Source organism: Vanessa cardui, chromosome 13 (assembly GCF_905220365.1).
Source record: "Vanessa cardui chromosome 13, ilVanCard2.1, whole genome shotgun sequence".
NCBI lineage: Eukaryota > Metazoa > Arthropoda > Insecta > Lepidoptera > Nymphalidae > Vanessa > Vanessa cardui.
In genome coordinates, this window is record NC_061135.1 from 4,300,389 (window position 1) to 4,325,451 (window position 25,063).

A 25,063-nucleotide genomic window follows, 5' to 3' on the forward strand; every position below is an offset into this window, starting at 1 on the left:
TATAATAAAAATATTGATGGGTCAATGAAAACAAACCTATTGTGTGTGGATTAAGGTGACTATCATATATCGGCTATGTAGGCCATTGTAAGAATACGTACAATATACAAATGTTTTAAACGGCGATTAAGTTAGGATAGAAAATTGAATTAACAGTTAACATTGTTCCTATTTCCCTGATCTATTATTTATTTTATCTACTAATCAATGTAATTTACATTACTGTATTCCAAATCGTGGATCTTGGTTTTTTTTTTTTAATACTACCTTTTGAACCTCTGTCTCTTAAAAAAAGAAATATTATTAAATTAAAGTATAATATAACAGAATATTCTGGACTTATGAGTTACAGGCAATTACTTTCCTCGAAACCGTTGTGTCTGTCTATTCAAACCATAAACAAATCTATGTCAAGCGCTGCTATATTAAAGACACGAAATAAACATAATTCATGTGTTTAAAGAAATAAATGGTCATCAAACGTGGCACTTCGTAAATTTCGTGCGATACGACAGCCGCCCATTTTGGCGATGCAACTTCGCACCGCTTTTATGGCCCTGAAGGTTGAGTGAGCGAGTGTAATTATAGGCACCAATGATATATATTACATTATAAAATAAAAGGTAAACCAGCGTCTCGATTTCATAAGGAATGGATCATAACAATATGCAGTTACCTATCCAATAGCGTACCTTATTGGAACTGTCTTTAAAAAGATTCGAAGTTCGAACCAAACTGGCTTTGGTTCGAACTTCGAATCTTTTTATGGAGTATTCGTGCTGTTAAAAAGCGTGCCTATTAACAATATGTTCTCGGATTGTGGCCTTTGTTAACTACCATTCACTATTATATCAAATTAGTTTTGGTAATGACTTATTCGAATGCTTTATTGTAGAATCAGTGCAAAAAATGCTTATTGTGATTTAATTTATTATTTACGTCATTTTATTTGGTTCAGTAAATAGACAAATAAAAATAATACTGTTATCAGATAACACCTTGTTCTAAATGAATATCTGTGACTAATAAACTCCCTGCCCTGACCAGAGTGACTGATAAGAATGCTTGTCGTCACAACTATTATATGAGGAGAGTTGTTATCAGTGATACATAGATATTAACATCTAATTGTTTGAGAATTGTTACAAATTTTCAATTGCGGTCTAGTTATACTGGTTTGGTATATAGATATGAAGAGAATGTGAGGAACTTAACCAAAGGTCATAGACTACTGAGTTTTCATTTGCCTGAATGCTTATAGACTCTGGAGAAATACATCAGATACTTGAAAATTTTAACAGATATTCGGATATATATTTTTGATATATCTCAATAGCAGTGAAGTGGAAAAATGAAATATTGTTTTCCATAACAGAAAACTAGTGTTCTGGCTTAACTGTATGTGTGTGTTTAGTCTATATATCAATCAACATTAACAATTAACAAACCTCATATACCTTAATAAAAAATGTATTTGAACTCAAACACCTTTGAACATATCGAAACTTTTCAAAATATTGCTGTTTATTGATTAAATACATTTACATAATTATTTCAGTATACATATTGCATAATGTTCATAACATAATTTTTATCAGTATTGTATAATATATTTATTCATTGAATTAACATTTGACTAGAACCTTTACAAAATTTGTTATTTGGACATATAAAAAAATTTAATACAGAAACCAAGAAATTCAGTGAACTACAATGTACATACAAATACTCACACTGCATTTCTGTGTACCCTACACAGAAATGAAAGGATTACATATAATCCTTGATGATAGCAGTCAAAATAGAATGACTACCGCTTTTCAGTCTTAGCCAGAAAAATGCTATCCTTATTCTGAGAATAACAGTTAGTGCCTCTCGCAATAGAAAACATGGCAAATACTGCCAAAATAGGTCTGTTTTATCAGAAAGATTAGAAGATAGACAGAAGTGCCAATGACACATCTAATGACAAATAAATAATCTGTTATTTCAATAATAAAACTTAAAACAACAAAGTATCATCTTACATCATTGGTATGATATCAGCCAGTACTAAAATATGATTAATAAAAAAATCCTATGTATATTTTAAAAAAATACTTGAAATTCATGCATGTAACACTAATAGTTTTATTTAAAGCTGGTTGAAAAGGACAACTCAAAAATACATAAACAAAAAAAAAATTATACTAAAACCTTCTCAAAAACGTACTGCATTCTGGCATAAAAAATATCTGTCCGCAGTTATAAATATATGTATAATATAATAAAATAAAGAGAAAGGTTTATAAAACTATTTTATTATCTGACAATGTATTTGACTTTTAGCGAAATATATAAATACTGTGAATAAAAAATATCAAAAAGGTTTTATCCTACATTAATATCTCTGTACACCTAACATATCTTGTAATATTTATTATGGTTTTAATCTCTAATTGATAACAAATTCATTTGTTATATTCTAAATCTATTATCAGTAAAATTATATATTTCCGGTACTTTTGCAGTGGCTATAATGGTTACAATTTTTAAAAAAAGCAAGCATCTCAATGATATATTAATTTTGTAGTGTATAAAATATGTATTGATAGTTTATTAATTAAAGAAACAGAAAAGTTACATTGACCTTTACTTTAAAAGACCTTTTTTAGTCAATCCTTGAATAATATATCAATGTGTCAAAGGAATTAATTAGATTTAAAGATTGATATTTAGCAAGTGAACAATTACAATAATAATTGACTTGATAATATATTTATATATTTGATTATATTTCAAACTGACACTTATTGTTGATTGTACTTAGACAATGAACAACAAAGCATTACAATTACATTATTAAAGAAAAAAAAAATGAATTTAATAAAAACAAATAAGTATAACTTTAAGTTCAACTGTTATGTTGTTTATTGATAAAAGAGCTGCAAAAATTATAGATTTATGTAAGGTATTTTTTTTTTGCTAAAACAATAATTATTGGTTTCCCGAATACTGTTCTCCATTATCAATTTCCGAATCCAATTATAGTTTTTAAGTTTTTTTCTTTTCATCAATTTTAATTTTAATGGAAATATATTTTTAGCTCATGATGATGTTTAAAATATTTTCTGTACGAAATATAATGTTGCAGTACAACAAAGTACACACCTTGCATTCAAAAACATATGTAAATTGTAAAGCACAGCTGCCGTTTTTAACGATGACACTCTTTGCCTCAAGGTTACACGGAACAGAGTTAAATTTCACTATTTATTTCATAATAGGCTTAAAAAGATAGCTTCGTTTCGTATCTTTTGATAGTAACAAAATAATGTATGGCTTCCTTATTTTATTTTATCATGAAAAGAAAAACCAAGCAGGTGTTATAAATATTATGCGTAACAAAAACTAACTCACCTGTATGGGCTTAAACTTGTCTCAACCGACGAGTTTTATCCATAAAACACTTTAATAAATATTAAAAACAAAGATTTCCTGTATAAATACTATTTTCTTCTAATATTTACAATATAACAATATTTACAAATAGAGCACTTTCTACTGCGCGAAGCACTTGTGAAATGCCATAGACAAATAAGACACAACTGTCATTTTGGAAATGACAACTGATTAACGTTGCATGTTGTCGATATAAATAATCAAAAAGAAAATATTTGTGATTTCTGTTAAAGAATATGTTATTAATTTAATAAAAGCCTACAAACAAATAAGTTTTAAAATACTCGATAAAAACGAAGTTTGATTACAAGTTTACTTTTTTTTAGCGTTTTTATCGATATTCGATAAAACATGTCAACGTATTCTATACTAGCATTGCTCTATGGAAAATAATGTTGTCAGTTTTCTAAAATTTGCACATGTTACTGATTGATAGATTTGCATATTTACCTTTTCATATAATGGTACTAAAAATCTGGTATAGTTTCGGAAATTGGAAAGCTAGACAATATTAAAAAAATAACTGGATAATCATCATACAACTCATATACATATAAAATAGACATTTTGTATAAAGTAGATAATTTAATATTTTTTAAATATTTATTTTAATAAAATACTTTATTTTATTTAGCCTCCTTCTATTTTTTAATAAAACTGCTGCCCTGTTAAATGTTACATGTTTTTTTTCTATTATGATTAATTTAAATATTCATGACTTCGAATATGTGGTAAATTGTAATTCTAAGTTATGGCAACTCTAATTATAATTTCCGATTCCGGCTGGGGCTAGTAGCGTAGAACTACACTAGTAGCCGAGAGGATAGCTTAATTGTATCATCTTTATATATTAAGCTTAAGCTTTGGACGTGGGCGGTATCAAAACATTGAGTACGTTTCGTATGTTGACGGACTATTTACTGTTTAATAATATTGAATTAAAATTAAAGACGTACGGATTGTTTTAATTAAATATTGATGTTAAGTGAAAGGCAATAGTGAAATTAAAAAGATACAATTAGTATTTCCTATTTATTGACTGAAGTGTTATTTGTTAATTGTCGGAAAATGACAGCATCCACGATGATTGAACTGGAATCCTGGATAATCTACCAGTGTGTTCTGAATGAATGCCATGTCTCCAGCACATGTATGTATATAAATTCTTCTATTTATATTTTAACAAATATATCTTTATTATTTGTGAAAATATTATACGAAAATTGTCTCATTTTATTCCACTAATTATTTAATCGACAATTTATTTTATACGTTTAATTATAAATTAAAAAAAAAGACCTTGTAAAGACTAAAAATATTTATGTATTTTTTAAAAAAAAAGGTATGTATAAGGTATTTGGCGTATAATTATATATGTATATTATAGAGACAAGGTCTAATTGCATCACGTGTTCGCGCGCTTACTAAATGTTCTAAGTATGCTTAATTAAAGTTAATTGGCGATAGTCTTAACAAGAATAAGTTCTGCTTGGTCATACTTTTGAATTTATATCAGAGAGACAAAATTTAAAAATGGAACATGTACGCGCCATACCAATTTTTTTTTATATTCTGTAAATTTATTAAGTAAATACGATACCCAATACTTACTACGAATTTTTATATTTAATTATATTGATTTGTCTATACACAGGCCTTATAAAAGATATAAACCTTAATGTAATGTAGGTGATCAATTATCTGTATATATAAATAATCGATTCAGTAATAACAACAAATATATACTTATATAAATACTTACTAAATCTGTATTTTACAATTATTTTAATTATGTTATTTTTTTATCTTTAATAAAAAGCAATATCATAGAGCTATAAAACATATTTATTAAAGGCTTATTATTATTATTATATACTTACTAACAAAAAAGATAATCCATGAATATTATAATATGACTTTCAAAAAAAAATAATGCGTACAAATGTAAATCGATTTATTCTTTCGACACACCTTACAGCTCCAAGGACGCAGCCTTGGTTACCGTAAGTTTCATGAACATCATTATAATTTCTCTATGAAATACACGTCACATAGATTACAGCTGATATTCAGAATATAATTCGAGGTCTATAGCGTTCGTAATGTATCAATTGCTTGGCGTACCAATATGAATGAAATGTCACAGCATTGCTTACTACAGATATCTTGTCAACCCTTTCGCATTCAAGCATCTCTTTGATGTCATGTTAGTTTAAAAAAAGTAAAGATTTTATGAAATAGTTTATGTTACCTATGGAGTTAAGCGCTTTTTTATTCATTTATATTAGGAATTGGTACATCTGTAGTACTGTTCAATTTCTAAATACTTAGATACAAGTTTTCTTTTTTTTTAAATTCTTAATACGACATACTTATTTAAAAAGGAAATTGCATGATTTCTTGCCGTCTTGAAATTGTTCAATAGTTTATTGACACACGCATACATTAAATTTTACATACGAAAAACGGATGCCTTATTTTGCCACACTACAAAAATACTGATGAAAATTATTGAACAAAAATTGCGAAGTTAGAATTTTTTTTTAGTTGATTTATTTAAAATCCGCGGTAGGCTTTTTATATCCTATATCTTTGCCTTCTCTCAATCAAGTAAATAAAAAACAAAGTAATATCTATGCAAAGCATATTCCTGCCAGTACAATAATAACCTTTAGTAACAACAATAATAAACACAAGTCTCGTGTTGCATTGTGGTTGTTCTAAGGAAGACGAGTTTCAAGAAACGGAACGGGGTTAGTTGAAAATTAATATGCAACTTACAATGACATTATGTTATTAATGAAACTGCGAAGCGCAGCTACACACATAATAATATTATCGACGACCTTTTCCGAAAGGTCTTACGTTTTCTACAGCTATAGACTCAAAAAAAAAAAAAAATAAAGATTTCATAATTAATTAAACTAAACTTACTCTAATTTGAGACAATAATGAACATGTTAAGTTCATATATTGAATGATTAATATTAATATATAATTAATTACGAATTCTGCTGACGAGGATTCATCGATCTGGGTCGTATTTGGAACTGGCGGCTTTCAGCATCAGCGATTCTCCTACAGTCGTCTTATTTCTCATCTTCGGGTATAAGTTTAACGAGTAACAAATGAGTATAACATTATTTAGGTTAAGTAGTTTTTTCAGTTAGGAATTGAGAAAAAACCTTTTCTTATTTATTGCTTTGCTATGAAGTTCGGTTTTATTACCTACTAGCGACCTGCTCCGACTTCGCACGGGTGCAATTCTGATACTAAATATACTACAGAATTGTCCTTGATTCTTTACAATATTGTCAATTGTGAATCAATCTTTCTATTAAAAAAACCTCATCAAAATCCGTTGCGTAATTTTAAAGATCTAAGCATACATAGAGACGGCCAGCGGTGGGCAACTTTGCTTTATACTATGTAATGATATGTAACGATGTTAAGCGAATTAGTAATAAATATCATAATAGATTCACGTTTGCGTTAATAATATAACAATTATAATTCGTTTTGCTCGTGAGAAGCGTGACCCTTTAGTACCTTCGTCAGAACTGGTTTCGTTTCCCAAAGATATCGCTGTACCAATTTTTAGTAATTCATATCTCATCCCTTTGATCAGACTGCAATTGTAAATTATACAGGGTTTCTCGTTTAAATTTGTGACCATGCTTTTAACGTTTCAGACAAAATCTATATTAATATTATAAATGTGAAAGTAGCTCTGTCTGTCTGTCTGTTTGTCTCTCGCTGTTTTACGATCAAACCGCTGAACCGAATTTAATGAAATTTGATATGAAGCTCAAAGGCTGATTGCGGGTTCAAACCCAGGCAAGCACCGCTGATTCATGTGCTTAATTTGTCTTTATAATTCATCTCGTACTCGGCGGTGAAGGAAAACATGATGAAGAAACCTGCATGTGACAAATTTCATAGAAATTCTGCCACATGTGTATTCCACCAACCCGCATTAGAACAGCGTGGTGGAATATGTTCCAAACCTTCTCTAAGGGAGAGGAAGCCTTTAGCCCAGCAGTGGGATTTTACAGGCTGTTGTTGTTGTTTGTTGTTGATATGAATGCTAATTTGAATTTCAAGAAACACATAAGCTTCTTTTTTGCCCAACACATGACAACTAACACCCTAATATGAGCGAAGCCGCGGGCGTCTACTAGTACTTATAAAGAATTTACATACAGGAATGATTTTCATAAAATGTACATGTTGCAAGATTATGTGTTGAAACTATTTTATTTTTTTATTATAACACAACTGTATCTAAGAATTAAGGTCGTTTAATTATTCCCCAACGGCTCTAGGGTTTAATTATGCATGGTAAGGTTAGGGAGCGCGCTGTGCAGTAACGTTGCGTATATTTCTTTAACGACAAGAAATTAATCATTCATCCTTTCATTGTTCAAACATTTTCTATGACAGTCATTTACATTTTCAAGACACGTAGTTTTGGTAGAATTATATAGCAAATTTTTTTTTCATAAATTTTCATACTGAATACAAATTTTCGTTCATTAAAGTGAAATGAAGATAACGTTATCCGTGCTTAATCTTTGATTCTTATGATGATGATCTTTTACAAATTTATCTTAATATCGACATACAATTTCATAACTTATTTAAAATATAAGAATACGTAATGGCTGAATGTGACTTGAAATCAATCTATATTCGTAATCGGCGCTTTTTGAACATTATAAATGATTAATCCATATATTATTTATATAAAAGATACTTTATGTGCGTATAACATAGTATTAAAATATATACAATACCTGATCAGTTACTGTTTGTATTAGTTATCATATCTAAACATATTTAATTTACATCGATCTAAAGTCGGTCGCTTAATATATTTATGTTTAAAAATATATCCAACTAATTACATAACTTTATACGTCAAAGAAAGAGAGGATACTTTCAAATTTATATCGAAAAAGATCCACAAAAAATCCCATAAAATGTCTACACTCATAAGTTTCTGCGCAAACAAAAGCAATCAATGGCGTATTAAAACTTTGTCGATATTTGTTTCTGCAACAGATGCTCGATTTCGACTTCATGTCAATGGCCTTAGGAACTTAAACAGTTTGGTCTCATCTACATTCGCTTCAAATTGCCTTCCCTTGGAGATTATCCCCAGCAAACTTTGACGCAAGTAAATTTCTACCAATCCTGTGCAACCTTCAACAATATTAAAGTTTATTAAAAACGATTTCATCGGATTAGTACTACGACTGAGAAGCTAATTTAGAACTCTATACATTTTTTAATTAATACACCGTTAACATGGCTTTATTGAAATAAACAATACGATACCCAATCACAGTTATACTGAATTCGAAATGCAAACGAGGAAAATCTATATTCTGTTGTTTTCAGCCAGTGTCTATAGTTTTTAATGTCACTGATATATTCATAAATATGTAAGTATATTATATAAAGCAATTTAAATTCTACGATCTTATAATTACGGTTCCATATAGTATGTTCCAGATTATTCGACATTGAAAATTAATAAACTTTGTCCTTGTACGTAGGCACGTTAATCTTCAGGATTCGACGGGGAATGTTGAATATGAATGGACGAAGGTTGAAAGTTATGAGTGTGTTCTTACGCTCTGCATTCCATGGCTCGTGTGGTATTATACTCGACCTTCCACAAAACGCCCTTACGGGTCGGATAATATTATATTAGACGTGGGAAATCATTTCAAAGCTAAAACGTATTATGTTATACGTTATATATAAAGGAACCAATAATTATTCTTGTGATCAAAAACATTTTATTTTTGTAAAAATATATTTGAATTCAAAGTCTTATAATATGGTTTTGGTTATGTAACTTCATCTGAGTTTAGTTGACAAGACGCGAGACCTTAGGACCTTACGTCTCATTCAAAACCCATTGAATTATAATGTGACATAACCTAAGAACAAGGAACAAAATTAAATAAATTAACTTTAACAAAATTTATATTTCATATCTTTTTGGTGACCAAAGCCAATAGAAAATGTTACATAATAAAAAATACGAAACAACGTATACAATACTAGGTATTCATCAAAGCATATTATAGAAGTTCAAAAGCTTCTCAATGAGTCCCCTTCGAGCTAAACAACGTTGTAAAAACTCAAAGATGTGTTCACAGCCGGTAAGTCGGTAACGGCAGGTGGGCAAACAGCTGTTACTGTTAACGGTCGCCGTCCTTTATCCTGTACTGTTTATTTACCTGCGAAATTACATCTCTTATTAGGGTTCGAAAGAAACTTTAACATCGAATACGAGAAAATGGATAGATTCTATCTTTAAAAGAGAAAATTGTTTTGTAAATAAATGTGCTATCGGTAAATGGATATTTCAGTATTGAAATGGAATTAATGTAATGAATGTATATAAATTTATTATATAAAATAGTTTTTATAAACCTCGTATATAATGAATGCGATAAATTGGGTCAGGTTTAATTTAACCTATTCAATGTACCTCGATTCAACACTTTGCAAATTGAAATAGCGATGAGTATTCATCACATTACGTATAGAGTATACAGACCTTTTAACTTGTATTTATTTTAAAATATCAAGAATCAAAAATCAAAATCAAAACATACTCTATTCAAGTATGCTTTTACTTTTGAATCGTCATTTAACAACTTTATTAGGTGAAGCTACCAGAAAGTAGATTCTTCCAAGAAGGACCGGCAAGAAACTCGGTTACTATTTTTCAACGTTTAAAAATACAGTCATTTTAGTTAAATACACTTATATACGTATGCAATATGTACTGCCTGGAAGTCAACGAGTATTAATTCCACGCTTTTTTATCGTCTGTAATCTTGTATTGAATAATATGACTTCTTTACTTATGTATTTTTAACTAATGATTTGAATTTATGAAATTGCAAAGTTAGAAATGTTAAAGCAGTTCAAGTTAGACGAATATATTAAGTGCAATTTTAATAAATATGTTTTATATTGCCCATCAGAAGACAAGATTTAAATTTGCTATCTTTTTTTAACTCTACGCAATAAGAAAGGGATGTGATGATTTTTATACTGTGTATTTTAGTGTGTGTGTACCACCCATTCAAGAATTAGTCCTAAGTCGTAATATAATCTATTGCTGTCATCCTCTTTGAAAAGTGAAAGCCAGTAGTTACAAAAAAATCCATTTTAAACAAATTATTAGATCCTATGATTCGTGTGTCTTCTTTACATAGTATCTTTACCTACATACCGGTTAAAATTTACCATCAGAAAGCGCATTAGTTTTCACAAATAATTTGTTTTTTTAATGTTTATTTCTACAATTTCAATCCATTTATGTTACTTAACAGTATAGTAAAAATACAATCATTATAGTATTTGCTCTATTCTATTTGAATTGTAGATAATGTAAATATAAATATGGTCAACTTAAATCGAAATATTTCAAACATAAATTCAATTTCGATTATAATTTGTATTCTAAAAGCACTACGCTAGATTGGATTACATTTTTGATGTTTCGACATTTCAAGCGCTTTCGGGGCTGTATGTTACATTCGGTATAAACCATTATGTACATTTGTGACAACGGGCAGATCTTATATGGGTTCTTCTGATTTTAAATTAGGAAATGCACAACTAACCTAACAACTAATCTCTTATTATTTTCAAGGCATTTTTTATAATAGATTATTAATAAGCGTAACATTTAATGACATAGTTAGATTTATTTTAATTTTAAGATTAAATACTTTTTTATAGAATCTTCCTTTGACTATTATAGAAAAAAAAAAATGAACGAAAATTTTTTTTTCATCGCTGCTTTTACTCATCATATTTCAGACTTAGAAAATGGCAGGCGGTGTTAACTTGGACCGTTACTAGTTGCTACGTAACCGGTGCAACAGATTGCGTCGCGATGTGAAGCGACGGCTTGTCCACGATAGGTACTATTGACAATTCGGACCGTAAACAGTAGTTATAGTACGACACAACTTAGGTGTCGCATCGGCAAAATTCGTAAAACCGATCACATCCGAATTGAGTACTCTATACCAAATTATCAATATTTATTTCTCATGCGAATATGATCTTTGCACAAACGTAATAACTTGTAATATTATATGACCTAATATATTCGTCAATTTGACACGTGGATTTACATGCACTTGCTTTCTTTGACGCGTGAATCTATAGCGACGAATAGCGTCGAGTGGCGCGATAGGGACCCATTTCTATTGGTTGTATAAATCGGCAGTAATCGGTTTTAATTTCATTCCATTTCATTTTCCGATACTACATCTAATTTGTGTCCTACTATACTTAGGACCAAACTCGACAGTCATATAGATCGATCTTGAGATCTCAGAAAGTGACATTGACTTTATAAATAATAACAAAACGATACACGTAACAAAATAGCGAATAAAAATAAGTTTGTTTTAACAATTCGTCTGTTATACAGGTGGAAATTTCCAAAAATATGTTGTCATTGAAGGAAACACTATTTACGCTGACGAAACATTTTTTAAAAAGTTGAACAATTATACTATTGTATGATCAAATTCATTTATAAGTTAATATTTGTCGCCCTCAGCTTAGCTCGTTTCTTGATTTTAGGTTATCAGGTATTAGGCATAATAGAGTAGCCTTCCTTAGAGGTTTCGTTATAAGAAATTACATCAACATCGGTTTAGTAGATGTGAAAGAGCAAAGAATACAATTTTATAATATTAATATGGATTGGATGGACCACAAATGTATTACGACAATGTACTTTTTTCCTTTTAATTGTTCACAGATAATTAAATGGGAAACCACATTTCGATCAACTATTTTTAATTGTTTACAGTGCAGTTGTATATCTGTTCTAAACGATTCGTCTTATTCCCTGGAAACTTTTCTATACAAGCATACTTTATTGAACTTTTCTTTCTATTTATCTACATTCCTGTCAGTTTGAAAATTTGCTATTATTACTTATCTATAATTCCCAAACTAACTTCTTAACTGTTTGTGTTCGGTTTATTATGATCGTTACAAAATAAGTTACACAAATATTATAAACGCTTTCAATTATCGTTATAATTTTTAAATTTGGATCGAATTCATTTGTTTTTTTTTTTTATTTTAAATTAGTTTGTGTTCTCTGCTTAGAATATCATCATTTCGATTGGTGTAAGAGTATCAATTATCATATGCTCTCATAACAAATAGTATAGTGGCGGGGAATCAGACACAGACAATACAAACCAAGGAGGATTGATATCACACAGACGTATAACACCAAGCTGTAAAATTCCGCGAAATCCTTTTTCTTACTTTGTTATAAAAGCTTCTTATTTTCTCTGAGCCATCTCAAGGCGAACGTCTTCAACAAATTCGCTTTAAAAAAAACAATCCTATACGGTATTAAGTGTCTACATATCTAAATACTATTTTTTTAAAAACATAAATATTGTGTGACGTCACACATTCTAAGTTTAAAAATGCAAACAAAACACTGTATTAGTAATAAGCAAAGCTTCTTAATTTCTCTGAGCCATCTCGAGACGAGTCTTCAACACATTCCCTTAAAAAAAAAAACAATTCTATATGGTATTAAGTATCTACATATTTAAATTCTATTTTTTGAAACGTAAATATTGTTGTGTCGTCACACATTCAGAATTTAAAAATGCAAACAAAACACTGTGTCAGTCAGTAATAAGCAAAACACGACTAATTAAAGTGGTAATGTTTGTAAGGCCACAAATATATGAGTCATAACGTTAAATGATAACTCCGTAGGTTATTAATATTAATAAACGCGGCCTGTGTTCGTATAATAATTAATCCACAGTCGTATTTTATAATGAATTACTACGCGCAACATACATCTCGTATTGCTGATTAATTATTCACATAACGCCGATTTTATCCACAGCTGCGTCCGTCTGTACTAGAGTTATATGTGATTTTATTTTTGAGTTTAATCATAATAATCTATGAAATATTGCTTGTTTTATTTAAGTTTAGCATGTTTTGCTAAATCATTTTAAATAATTTGTCTTTTTATATCGCTTTGATATAAAAAGACTAATCATTAAGAATCATTATACAATCAATATTGAGGATTTTTTTTATATTAAGGTATAATATTTAAGAATCGATGCTGAGGTAATCGTATTTTTTCGAGTTTAGTGTTATTCCAGTGATGTCGAAATATGATTATTGAAATTTAATATTTAAATAATTTACTGCTGTTTTCCTAAAAATAATTCGAGTAGTTAAAGTAGTTTTAAATAAATAAATACGAAAACAATTTATTGTAATTCGACATCTTACTAGAAAATTGTAGTATGGAATAATATCCTTTAACAAGTTTGCCCAAATAGAAACAAGAAAAAAAAATGCGTTCTAATAATCCAATAAGTCACAATCTACATAATAGTTTATAGAGTAGTGTATACGTTCAATTAATACTTATAAAATAAAGTACATGATAGTTTTTTTTAATTGCATTTTTAAAATATTATCGTAAATACGTTACGTTTGATTTAAATCTTTCTGACGCAAAAACCATGCATTTCAGTACTGAGAAGCGAACGAGTTTTTTTAAGAATTTACGAATCCTTATCGAGTTTTATAACATTTTAACAATCCCTAAGCCAAATACCGCACTTACAAGGAAACCGGTAAGTGAATCAGTGTATGATTCATACAAATAGTGGGAACAATCACTGTTTGACTATTCTTGACGTAATTATGTTACCTACATAGTGTAAGTGGTTAAGTGCAAACGTACATCGGGTACGTACAAACATTTTTTTACTTTTTTATATTTGAATTACAAATGACAAAGGTCTTTAAAGTTTCAACCAAATAAGTTATGTCATATCGCATGTTTTACTTAAGTTATTTTAAAAACATATTTAATTTAAAAAATGTATATGCCATAAATTAATAAGTTTTGTATACTCACGAAAAACATTTCGAATATCAAAAAAGTTCTAAGTGATTTGAGCTTGTATTAATATAATTTAGATTTTGAAAAAAACATCAATAACTTAGATTTTTCGTTAAAGTCAAGAGTCAAGTTAATTTCATCCATTTTGTATTATTTTTTCTTATTTTCCTGTCTTATAAGGATCATAGCTATGAACGTGACGAAGTATCGAACACACAGATTTTCCTGTTTATTATAAATTATTCATCTATTTTTAAGCATAATCATTATATCATATATTTTATGTTACAAATTCAATTACCTCATTAAAAGTTTGCGTAATAAATGTATCACTCCTATATTTAATAATTTTTTTTTTGTAAAACGTAATCGATCGATATATATTACATGTTATTTTTGTAACTAATGATATGAAAGCATATTAAATTAAAAATACACCAAAAAACGTATTACCTTGTTCCAGGTATAATAATTAGGTAATAAGACTAGGGTTGCCCACTGTTTGGTCAGCGTATTAATTGCCATACGATAAAAATATTGAGATCTAAAATCGCTATCGATATTTTAAAAATATCTTAATTGAGAAATAAATACTAATAAGTTGTGAAATGGTTGGTAACATACTGAGTCAATGAGTGAGTGTTTGCGTTTCATATACATGTTATGTACATACTAAAATACTATCTTTAATAGATAAGCAAGTGTGTAGTAAAACTCTTGAAAAATCTGGATTGGTTAAAGAAAAAAAAGTGTCTAAGAATAATACGATACTTCGCGATATTTACTTGTGTACACAAGTAAATTAAATAATTTTATTTTAATAATATTATCTATACAAATTTTCAAACTAAGTAAATACTTAAATATTTCATATCATTTAAATCGTGTCAAATGTATAATGACGTTATAAGTTAACAGTTTTTCTTTTTAGCGGATTTAAGTAAAAGCTTGTTTTTTAAATGGTTTCTTACTTTTAATTTATGTTTGTACTAACATACAGACACTTGACATACGACGCCTTATATTGTCAAAATATGCATAAGTTCAATAACGTATGACGTTTTTGTTCAGTTAATAAGACCATGAATAAAGTGATGACTGATGAGATATTATGCGATAGGTCAATGAACTTACCGTCTCAACGAGAATTCGCGTGGTCTGGATGTTTCAGATATTCGAAATATCTAGTGTTGAGCAGTTTGAACGAAACCGCGAAACATCCAATATTAACATCCTGTAAATTTCCCACTGCTGGGCTAAGGCTTCCTCTTTGAGGTTTGGAGCATATTCCATCACGCTGCTTTACATGCATGCATGCAGGTTTTCTAATAATAGCACAAATAGGCTTAGTAAGGGTTAGAAGTAGTTAAAAAATTATAGTGCCATGTTACAAAGATGCAGTTGACAACTAGGAGCCAATTTGTATAGCCGATTCCTCTCGACCTCGGTTATAGCCAGTTGGTATAATATCACAGTGTCTAGTCATGCACTACTGATTTCTCACACGCTTAATTTGTGTTTATAATCATAAATATATCATATCGTGAAAAAACCTGTACAAACCGGATGAAACTCCACATATATAATCGTGTTGAAACAAGTTCCAACTTTCTCCCAATGAGGGAAGAATACTAGCGACCATTAATTTAAAAAAAGAATGCGTCGCGTAGTCATGGTAACCTAATAGTTTTCCCATATGAATACACCAATGGAATGCTTTAAATTAAAGTTTGTGGGCCACAAGTCGCGTGCTACAATTTGAAAGTGCGACAACCAAATTAGTATCGCAGCATCTGCAACAGTAATATAACTGTTAGATGTGGTCATTCCGGTTCTGTGCCGGGTAATTGATTTTAGAGGACTCGTTCGCTTGATTGCAATGTCAATGAATTTTAATGAGATGCGCGAAACAGGTCGATGAATTATTTGCGTTTGCAACTTTCTTTAATTTTCGCTAATAATTTAAAAAAAGAACAATTCACAAACATGTTTGAAGAAAAATATAAGCTTTAAGTTATGTATGTAATTAATTTTGCAAAATATGTACTTGTAAAACGACTATGCTTTATATACGACGTTATATAGATTTTATTAATAGTCGTTATATACAATGAGCCATGTTGTGAATAATTAGCTATGTTCATTTTCCATAAAGATATTTATATATGTAGGTGTAATTATAGTAATTTTTCAATTAAATTACCCCAAAATTTATAGTTCAATGTAATCTTGCTTATATGTAACAGATTTTCTAGAACAGATTCGTATACTCGTTGAATTTAAATTTAGAGTGCCTTCGAATGAAGATTATCCATTTCATTACTCGCTTGTAATATGAATGTAAGATATTTTTTTTTTGTTTAAAAAAGGTTAAGTATTTACTCCGAAAGTCCATACAAAAATATTAACGATTTTTTTTGTTCTATTCGTCTCGTCAAAAATAGAGTTTGTGGTTTTCATAGTCTATTTTCTTATTAAAAAAAATAATATATTAGAATAGTATTTCAGCTAATTCTATTTTTAAATTTGATTTTATTTTACCGTTGCTATAGTCACGAAATGTTGCTGCTGATGAACGAGCGATTATTGCTTATGTAGATTGTCATTGTAAAGTTATATTCATATTATTAAATTAAATATTGAGACTGTAATGTGATGCCGTCATTGTTACCGCGAGCTTGTGGCATTAGCAGATTAAATATCAATTACTGTACAATGTTTAGCTTTAATATTTCAACGAAATACATTCTTATATGTTTGTATTAAAAATAAAAGTTCTACTTACTCACTGCATATTAGTTTTATGCTTGAAAAAAAATCTGGTCCGATAAGTAACGTTTATCATGATGTTTTTTAATATAAAAATTTAGTTATAAAAGTACAATCTCATATTCTTTGATGGAGTGTGTTAAAATTTTACTTTTAGAGACTGTATTTTAAAACTTAGACTTTATTAATTTGTTTATTACGCTTTCACGATTGGAGTACTAAAACGATGATCGTGTAAATTCGCTTTCGTATTGTCAGCAAAGGGACATAGAAAACACACTTTACAAGCGGGCAGAGCCGTGGAGGAAACCTAGTATGGATTGTACATAGATTTAATGTAAATCTCACTTTTTTTCTCACGTCATAATTTTATTTTATTTTTAACTAGCAAAGTAACTGCTAGTTATGCCATATATAACATTTAAAAATTTCGTACTTACCCGTCAGGGGAATAATGGTATAATGAAAGAAGTTCTTAAAACAGTTAATCACTCTAAAATAGAGCAAAAATCGCTGCATTTATATTCCTTTGTTCGTTATGAAAATTATTCTTCGTTTTCGTGTTTTATTTTCACGGAATCCTTTCACAGAACAGACTGGTTTAAATTTAAGTGCAAATTAAACTAAAGCTTATTGCTGAGATAATGTAAAACTTTAATTACAGTTAATATATAATACATATAAATTATAGATCGTGTCTCTACATTAATATTGTCTTTGAATATTATAATAGAACTTATTAGTCACTGCGGATGTTGTAAAGTTTTTTTTTTAAATCATTTATTTTATAGAAACATTACCTGCTGGATGTTTTTCGTTTTGTTTGTCCCTTAAATAATTCAAAATAAGAAGTTAATATAGCAATTTGATGTTCATTATGTAATTACATATGCGATAAAATCGACGTAAGGCCTACGTAATATGTAATGCCTATGTAATTTGTTCTTTAGATATGGGTAAATCAATGAATATTAATCACACACATAAGTGCATCGTTTAAAAACATATTATTTATGTAGAAATTACTATAAAAATATCTTAATGTAGAAAGGTACTATTTACTGAGGTGATTTGAATATATTTAAAACGCAATCAAAATTATACTAAGCTTATGTTTTAGGCACTTTTAACTGAATACATAGTTACCATAGTTGAAATCAATTTTTAACCTTTAAAATATAAAAAAAAAGTCAAAAATCGATCAGAACTGAAAAGGCTTAAGAAACAATAAAAATGCTTTAGTTTTTTATAACCTCGTAAGGACCATAGTGTAAAATTTTAAGAAACATGATTCAGGGGAAATCCCGCCTACTAAATTTATATAAAACCCGGACTGGTGCATCGCATTGGGATAAGCCCCCATAATAGAGGATTTCCTTTTAGATGCTGTTACAATATATAGTATTATTACATATACTTCTTCTAGTATTATTAGTAGTAGGTAAATCCTGCGTATCTTATCTTTAGTAAGATTTTATCAAATTATAAATGTATTGTTAGTTCATTTTCATGTTTTTACAGATGATTCAATTTTATTTATACATCTTATGTCGATACGACTTTTCTTTAGAAAGATTTTCCATATCTCTTATGCTTAAGGAATCGTTATTTTCTCATGAACGTATTTCACGGAATCGTTTTTTGGTCGCCATACGTTCCAAATTGATTTCCACGTAAAAATCTACCATTGTGTCTTCTTTCTAAATATTCATCAAATAATTTTTGATATCGTATGAGAAGCTTCGATTGCTCCTTACATTTTTTTTATGATATAGTTTGGCGGACGAACATATGGGTCACCTAATGGTAAGTGGTTACTATCACCCATAGACAATGACGCTGTAACAAATATTACAATTCCTTACATTGTCAATGTGCCACCAACCTTGGAACTAAGATGTTATGTCCCTTGTGCCTGTAGTTACACTGGCTCACTCACCCTTCAAACCGGAACACAACAATACCGAGTACTGTTATTTGGCGGTAGAATAACTGATGAGTAGGTGGTACCTACCCAAACGGGCTTGCACTAAGCCCTACCACCAAGAAAATTTCCTAACATCCAAACTCACAAAGTAAACATCTATATAATACCAGTTGATTTGAATGTTATGCAATAGTTACAACATTAAGGGGTTAATTATTAAACTTTTGAGCAGTTACTGGAATTCCTGACTAACCAGACGCCGTAAATCTTTTAAAGTTAACTCCGCTAAAACAATTTGGTACCAGTCACGATTCCACGCTACGGTAACCGGGTTCTTTTATTTACGAATATGTTGTCATAGTAATGGGAATACCATTGTATGATTTAAGGCAGTTAAGTGTATCATAGCGAGTGTTATCAACGTTAATTATTTACGAGATCGAGATCGCTAATAGTAAGAATAACAATGATTGTGAATTCAAATGAATTCAAAGCCAGGCAAGGATCATTGGATTTTTACTTTCTTAATTTTTTTTATAATTTATTTCGTGATCCACGGTAATGAAAATCATCGTAAGGTTGATGCCTCCACTGGTGATAGCAGAGGCTGATGAGGCGATTCTAAGATCTGATGAAATGATCATATTCAACGCAGCTATGATGTATACAATTACTATTATTTCGTATAATCTTATTTATTTCTTTGTGTAAATATTTTTTGAACAAAGTGTGTTTTTCTAATTACTTAACTGAAAAACTAATAAATCAAAATAAACTTATGTCAAAAGAAGCTGCGCGTTTCGGAAAAGGTTTTAGAATTTAATATATGCCGAATGTACTACCTACTCGTGTATATATCAATAAATAAAATGTAGTGTTTGTAAGCTAATAATGAATATTTACATTTATATAATAAATTTCATAATTACAAACATCACGTGTAAGTCTAATGTTAAATTATGTCATGTACGAGTAAGTTTGCCCTTAATTACTTTGATCCAAACACTGGCCGTTCATATTTTTAATGCGGAACTACGTCACTATCTTAACGAACTATTTGTAATGTTGAAATTGGTTCAAATTTCAAACATATTACGGAAGCGGTTTTGTTTGTTTCCAATTTCAGAATTGTATGCTTTGTTGAACTTCGTGTTATATTTCTTGATCAAACATTTTAGTTGTTTAAGGGTTTTATTAGGTAAGTTACATTTTAATATAACTTATGAGGCGAGTTGGCCCACCGGTTAGAACGTGTGCATCTTAACCGATAATTAGGGGTTCAAACCCAAGCACCATTGAATATTCATGTGCTTAATTTGTGTTTATAATTCATTCTCCTGCTCGGCTGTGAAGGAAAACATCGTGAGGAAACCTGCATGTGTCTAATTTCATTGAAATTCTGCCACATGTGTATTCAATCAACCCGCAATGGAACAGCGTGGAAGTATATATTCCGAACCCTCTCTTTAATGGAAGAGGAGGCCTTAGCCCAGCAGTGGGAAATTTACAGGCTGTTACTTTACTTTTACTTTACTAACTTAGCGCGTCAGTATAAAGGTATGTTAGAAATACTTATTACATTTTTTCGTTTATGTGAAAAGTATAAATTAAGTTTCAATAATTCAGTAATTAATTATGGATGTAAATGTAGTATTTTCGGTAGAATCTACATACATTGCGAATCGATAAAATTACTTTTAATTAACGCTTACAAGAAAACAGTACCTAAGTAAAGATGGATATAATATATTTTTTTAAATCAATATTTGTTGGACGCGTAACCGACGCGGTTCAATCGTTTGTTTTTCTATTTTTTTTAAGACAACAATTCGTTCAAACGTGCAATTTTATTCAAAAAATTATTTTGTTTTTTATTTTTTTTTTATGCTTGACAGGCACGCACTGTATACCCTTCATGTGTATTTACAATCAATTATATCGATTCGACTCTAGCGACTCAATTGGCAAATATATACATATTTGGAATAGTATACCCGACAGTATGTTTGTTGATTTCAAAAGTAGCTTTTAAAATTTAATGGAATATTTAACATAAAACACAAAATTAATAGAAATAACAAGTTCGTTAAGAGTGGACAGGAGACCATTAGGATTATTTAAATAGAATTAACCACATTTTATCTCTTAGGAATTTACACCTGAACTAAAATGATTATCTTTACTTATTATAAAACAAAGTCGCTTTTTCTGTCCCTATGTATCTTTGTACGCTTAGTACAAAGTATATAGGATGATCCAAGGGGAAGTTTTGTCTATAATAATACATGAACAATATAGTAAAGAAACATTGATAATTTTAGAAGTTTGCAATGTGATGTCGTTATTAAACAAATTCTGTAGTATCAGTATTGCACCCGTGCGAAGCCGGGGCGGGTCGCTAGTTTAATATAAATTAAAAATATACAACCCATGTATAATTAGACGCACGTTTACATAAATAGGCCACTATAAATAATTAAATATTTATCAATACTTTCAGTTATAAATGGTGTTCAGTGTGATCCGCTCGTGTGCAGTGACGGTTTCCAAGCAGGGGAAGTCAGAATAAGACCATAAGAAACCTTACATTACCTTAACCGATCTTCTACGTTCACCAATCGTCACATATTTAATATATAAAATTTATTTTACCATCGAAGTCATACCTAAAGTAAAAAAAGTAAAGTAACAGCCTGTACATTTCCCACTGTTGAGCTAAGGCCTCCTCTTAAATTAAGGAGAGGGTTTGGAACATATTCCACCACGCTGTTCCAATGCGGGTTGGTGTAATGCATATGTGGCAGAATTTCGATGAAATTAGACACATGCAGGTTTCCTCACGATGTTTTCCTTCACCGCCGAGCACGAGATGTAGCATGTGTAGCATATATATATAGTGGTGCTTACCTGGGTTTGAACCTCTCAGCTCAAGTTATTCCTATGTACTCGTATTTATATACCTTATTGTTTTTCTTAAATTATAAATTCTTTCTTATCCTTTGGTGCTTTCCATTTGTTCTTATTTATGGTTATTTTATATATTAAAAGGTAGATCATTGGTCACACAAGGTATATTTTGTCACACAATTTCTGTTTATGATGTCATCATGACATTTTTTATAATTGTTACAAATAAATTCGTCTTTGAAATGGTATTAAAGCAGAATTTCGATTTGTAGACTAATATAGAATTTATTACAGTAATCTGCAGACTCGTGAAATGACTTAGTGGGTCATTGAGTCGAGAATTACGATTGGTTAACTTCCAAAGTGATAAGCAAACTTTGATTTATGCCTGAGTAAATTTACATCTAGAATATAGCTAAGGGAGAGCATTGAATATATAAATTATCGCCTGTGAAAGAGATTTTGCGTCGGCGATAAGAAAATCTATTTAGTTCACGCAATTTTTTTCTGAAAGAATATATTGACATTATAAATGATTTTTATGTATTCGTTTTACTTTTTTATTTTTGTATGTCATTGTATATGAGTCTAATTATGTGTATAGGTATTTACATTACGAATAGTGATCTAACTTTTTTCCATATTGTGGATAGATGGATGAAATTTCATCCGATTATATACAATTTGCATTTCATCGAGGAACACGAAATAAAATATACATGAAGTATTTTCGAATTCAGTGAGCTCAGATAGAACCTTTGGTTAAGGTATACGTGTTCTATCTTGATATTAAGAATTTTGGCTGAAACAAAACTAATATGTCTCTTACTTAGTTCTTACCTTTTATATATATTTAATGATCAGACCCTTACTATATTTTTATGGTAATATTGATAGAGAATAATTTAACAATACTAAAATGTACAGCGCCTTTAAAAAGAACAAAATTTAGTTGAATACTGTTATTAGATTTAGACAATATTATAAGTCGTGAACGAGATTTGATGCGAATTTGGGTGATAAGTAATTGTTATGAGATCTTTGTTTAATCTTTAATGAGGCATTTTCAATATTTTTATGTAAAAACAAAACTGTATTTGAACGCAGCTAAAGTCACCGAACACGAGTTAGTGTGAGTTATTAAAATTAAGGTTTTTACATCACGCAAGTAATTTTTACGAGATTTTCGGAATCGCTCCGACTTTTATTCAATTACATTAACATCAGGGATTACTCAGAAAACATGTCGTGACATTTTGATGGAAAGTATTATTATTTCTTACGATATGTAAATATATTCCAAATAACAAGAAGAATTAAATTATAACAGATGTATTGTTATTTATTATTGATTGTTAGATGCCCTATATATAAGTAGTTGTCGCCAGGGTTTCATTCGTGTTTTAAGGGATGGTCGTCAGTTATTAGTCATAAGAATTTGCCTTTGTCCTTCCTTGGAGGTGAAGCTCGCTCCATACAAAATTTCACCAAATTCCCTTAAGTGTTTTGGCCGTGAAAGAGCCACATTCATACATCTACTTTCGCATTTATAATATCAGTATATAAGTATACATATTGTAGTCATTTAGAATATTAGTAATCAACAACAATATTCTTTACGAATACATAGTAGCAGTTATAAAAGAAAAACACTATATCGATATATGTCGATTTTATTTAATTCAATTATACTAATGTATACATAATGTATATTAACTAGCAACCCGCGATTCGATTTACAAATACTACGTAGAGCTACGTATATTTTTCGAATCAATCCTTTTCAGAATGAGATTGTACAGATAAGAAAAAGGTTTATGCTGCCACCTATATTATCGTTTTTTCTTTTAATAAAATAGAACAAGGTATTACTTTTTTAATTTAAAAATGGAATGACTTCGATAGTAACTCTCGCAAAACATAAACCCCTCATTGATAGACATATTATAATACTATTTATACTATGTTTAATACTATTATAATGCAGACTTAGAAGATGTAATCATATTTCTTACTGTTAGTATACAATCGTTATATTTCAATTCTGGGTAATATCAAGAAGCGTTGCGGAATTTTTTAGTTATTGTAATATGAATCCCACGGTTTTACTCGCCTCTCGAAAGTCGAGTGAAATGATTTGTTCCTCTCTTTAATATGTTCATTAGATTTACAATTGTTTGTGATATTTGATGTGAGACGTCTTTTGTTTATGGTGTTACATGAAACAAGATTTGTTATTTAACTGTTAACCTTGTGAGTCGTAACTGACTTCTTAAGTAAAAAGGTTTAAATATAAATTACTAGTAGTCGCCCGCGGTTTCGTTCGCTTTTTAGGGTGTTGGTTATCATGTGTCAGGCAAAATGTCCTATCTTTGAGTTCAAGTTTGCTTCATACCAAATTTCATTAAATTCGGTTCAGCGGTTTAGTCGTGAAAGAGCGACAGACAGACAGAGTTACTTTCACATTTATAATATTATTATAGATTTATTTTAAGATCATTCAACCCTAGTTAATTTTTAACTCTTCTTATTAGGAATTTTTGAAAATTAGCTTACAAACATTTTAAAAGAAAAAAAAACAAACGAACCAATATTTTTTTCTTAGTGTGACAGATACCTTTGGCTCCTGTCAAACTTCATAGTAATTTAATAGTATACGTGTACTTAGTGGGTAGAAGTCGAGCACTATTTCTTGTATAGTAACTATAATTTAATTTTACGTAGGTATATGTATTTTATATTATTTATGCTACATACATACCATACAACATGCTAAAAAAATTTAAAAACATATTGTTAAGCAATCTTTTAATAATTTATTATTGTGTATGGTAACCCTAAATGGAATGGGTTTCTTAATAATGCTTATTCACTTCACTGTTAATCTCACATTTCATTGTATTTATATCACAAGGAAATGTGTCATGATCCAAGCTTCCGGTGCGAGATTACTCGTTTTCTATTATTTTTATAAATGTGGGAAGTTATTTAAAGAATTTAATGGTTTAAATGAATGTAGATATTTATTGGGTGGGAAATATATTTTTCTTTTGATTTAA

The 25,063-nt window shown here is 29.5% G+C and overlaps 2 protein-coding genes across 2 annotated transcripts in view; one reads left to right on the forward strand and one right to left on the reverse strand.

Annotated features, from left to right (window-relative positions):
* Positions 1 to 3,575, reverse strand: part of LOC124534663 (OTU domain-containing protein 7B-like) — a 29,389-nt gene extending 25,814 nt beyond the window's left edge. Inside the window, exon 1 of the mRNA XM_047110639.1 lies at positions 3,400 to 3,575. The gene's annotated coding sequence lies outside the window, so the exon portion shown is untranslated. The remainder of the gene's footprint in view (positions 1 to 3,399) is intronic.
* A 653-nt stretch (positions 3,576 to 4,228) lies between these two features.
* LOC124534802 (tumor necrosis factor alpha-induced protein 8-like protein) overlaps positions 4,229 to 25,063 on the forward strand; it is a 55,995-nt gene continuing 35,160 nt past the window's right edge. The window contains exon 1 of the mRNA XM_047110821.1: positions 4,229 to 4,591. The gene's annotated coding sequence lies outside the window, so the exon portion shown is untranslated. The remainder of the gene's footprint in view (positions 4,592 to 25,063) is intronic.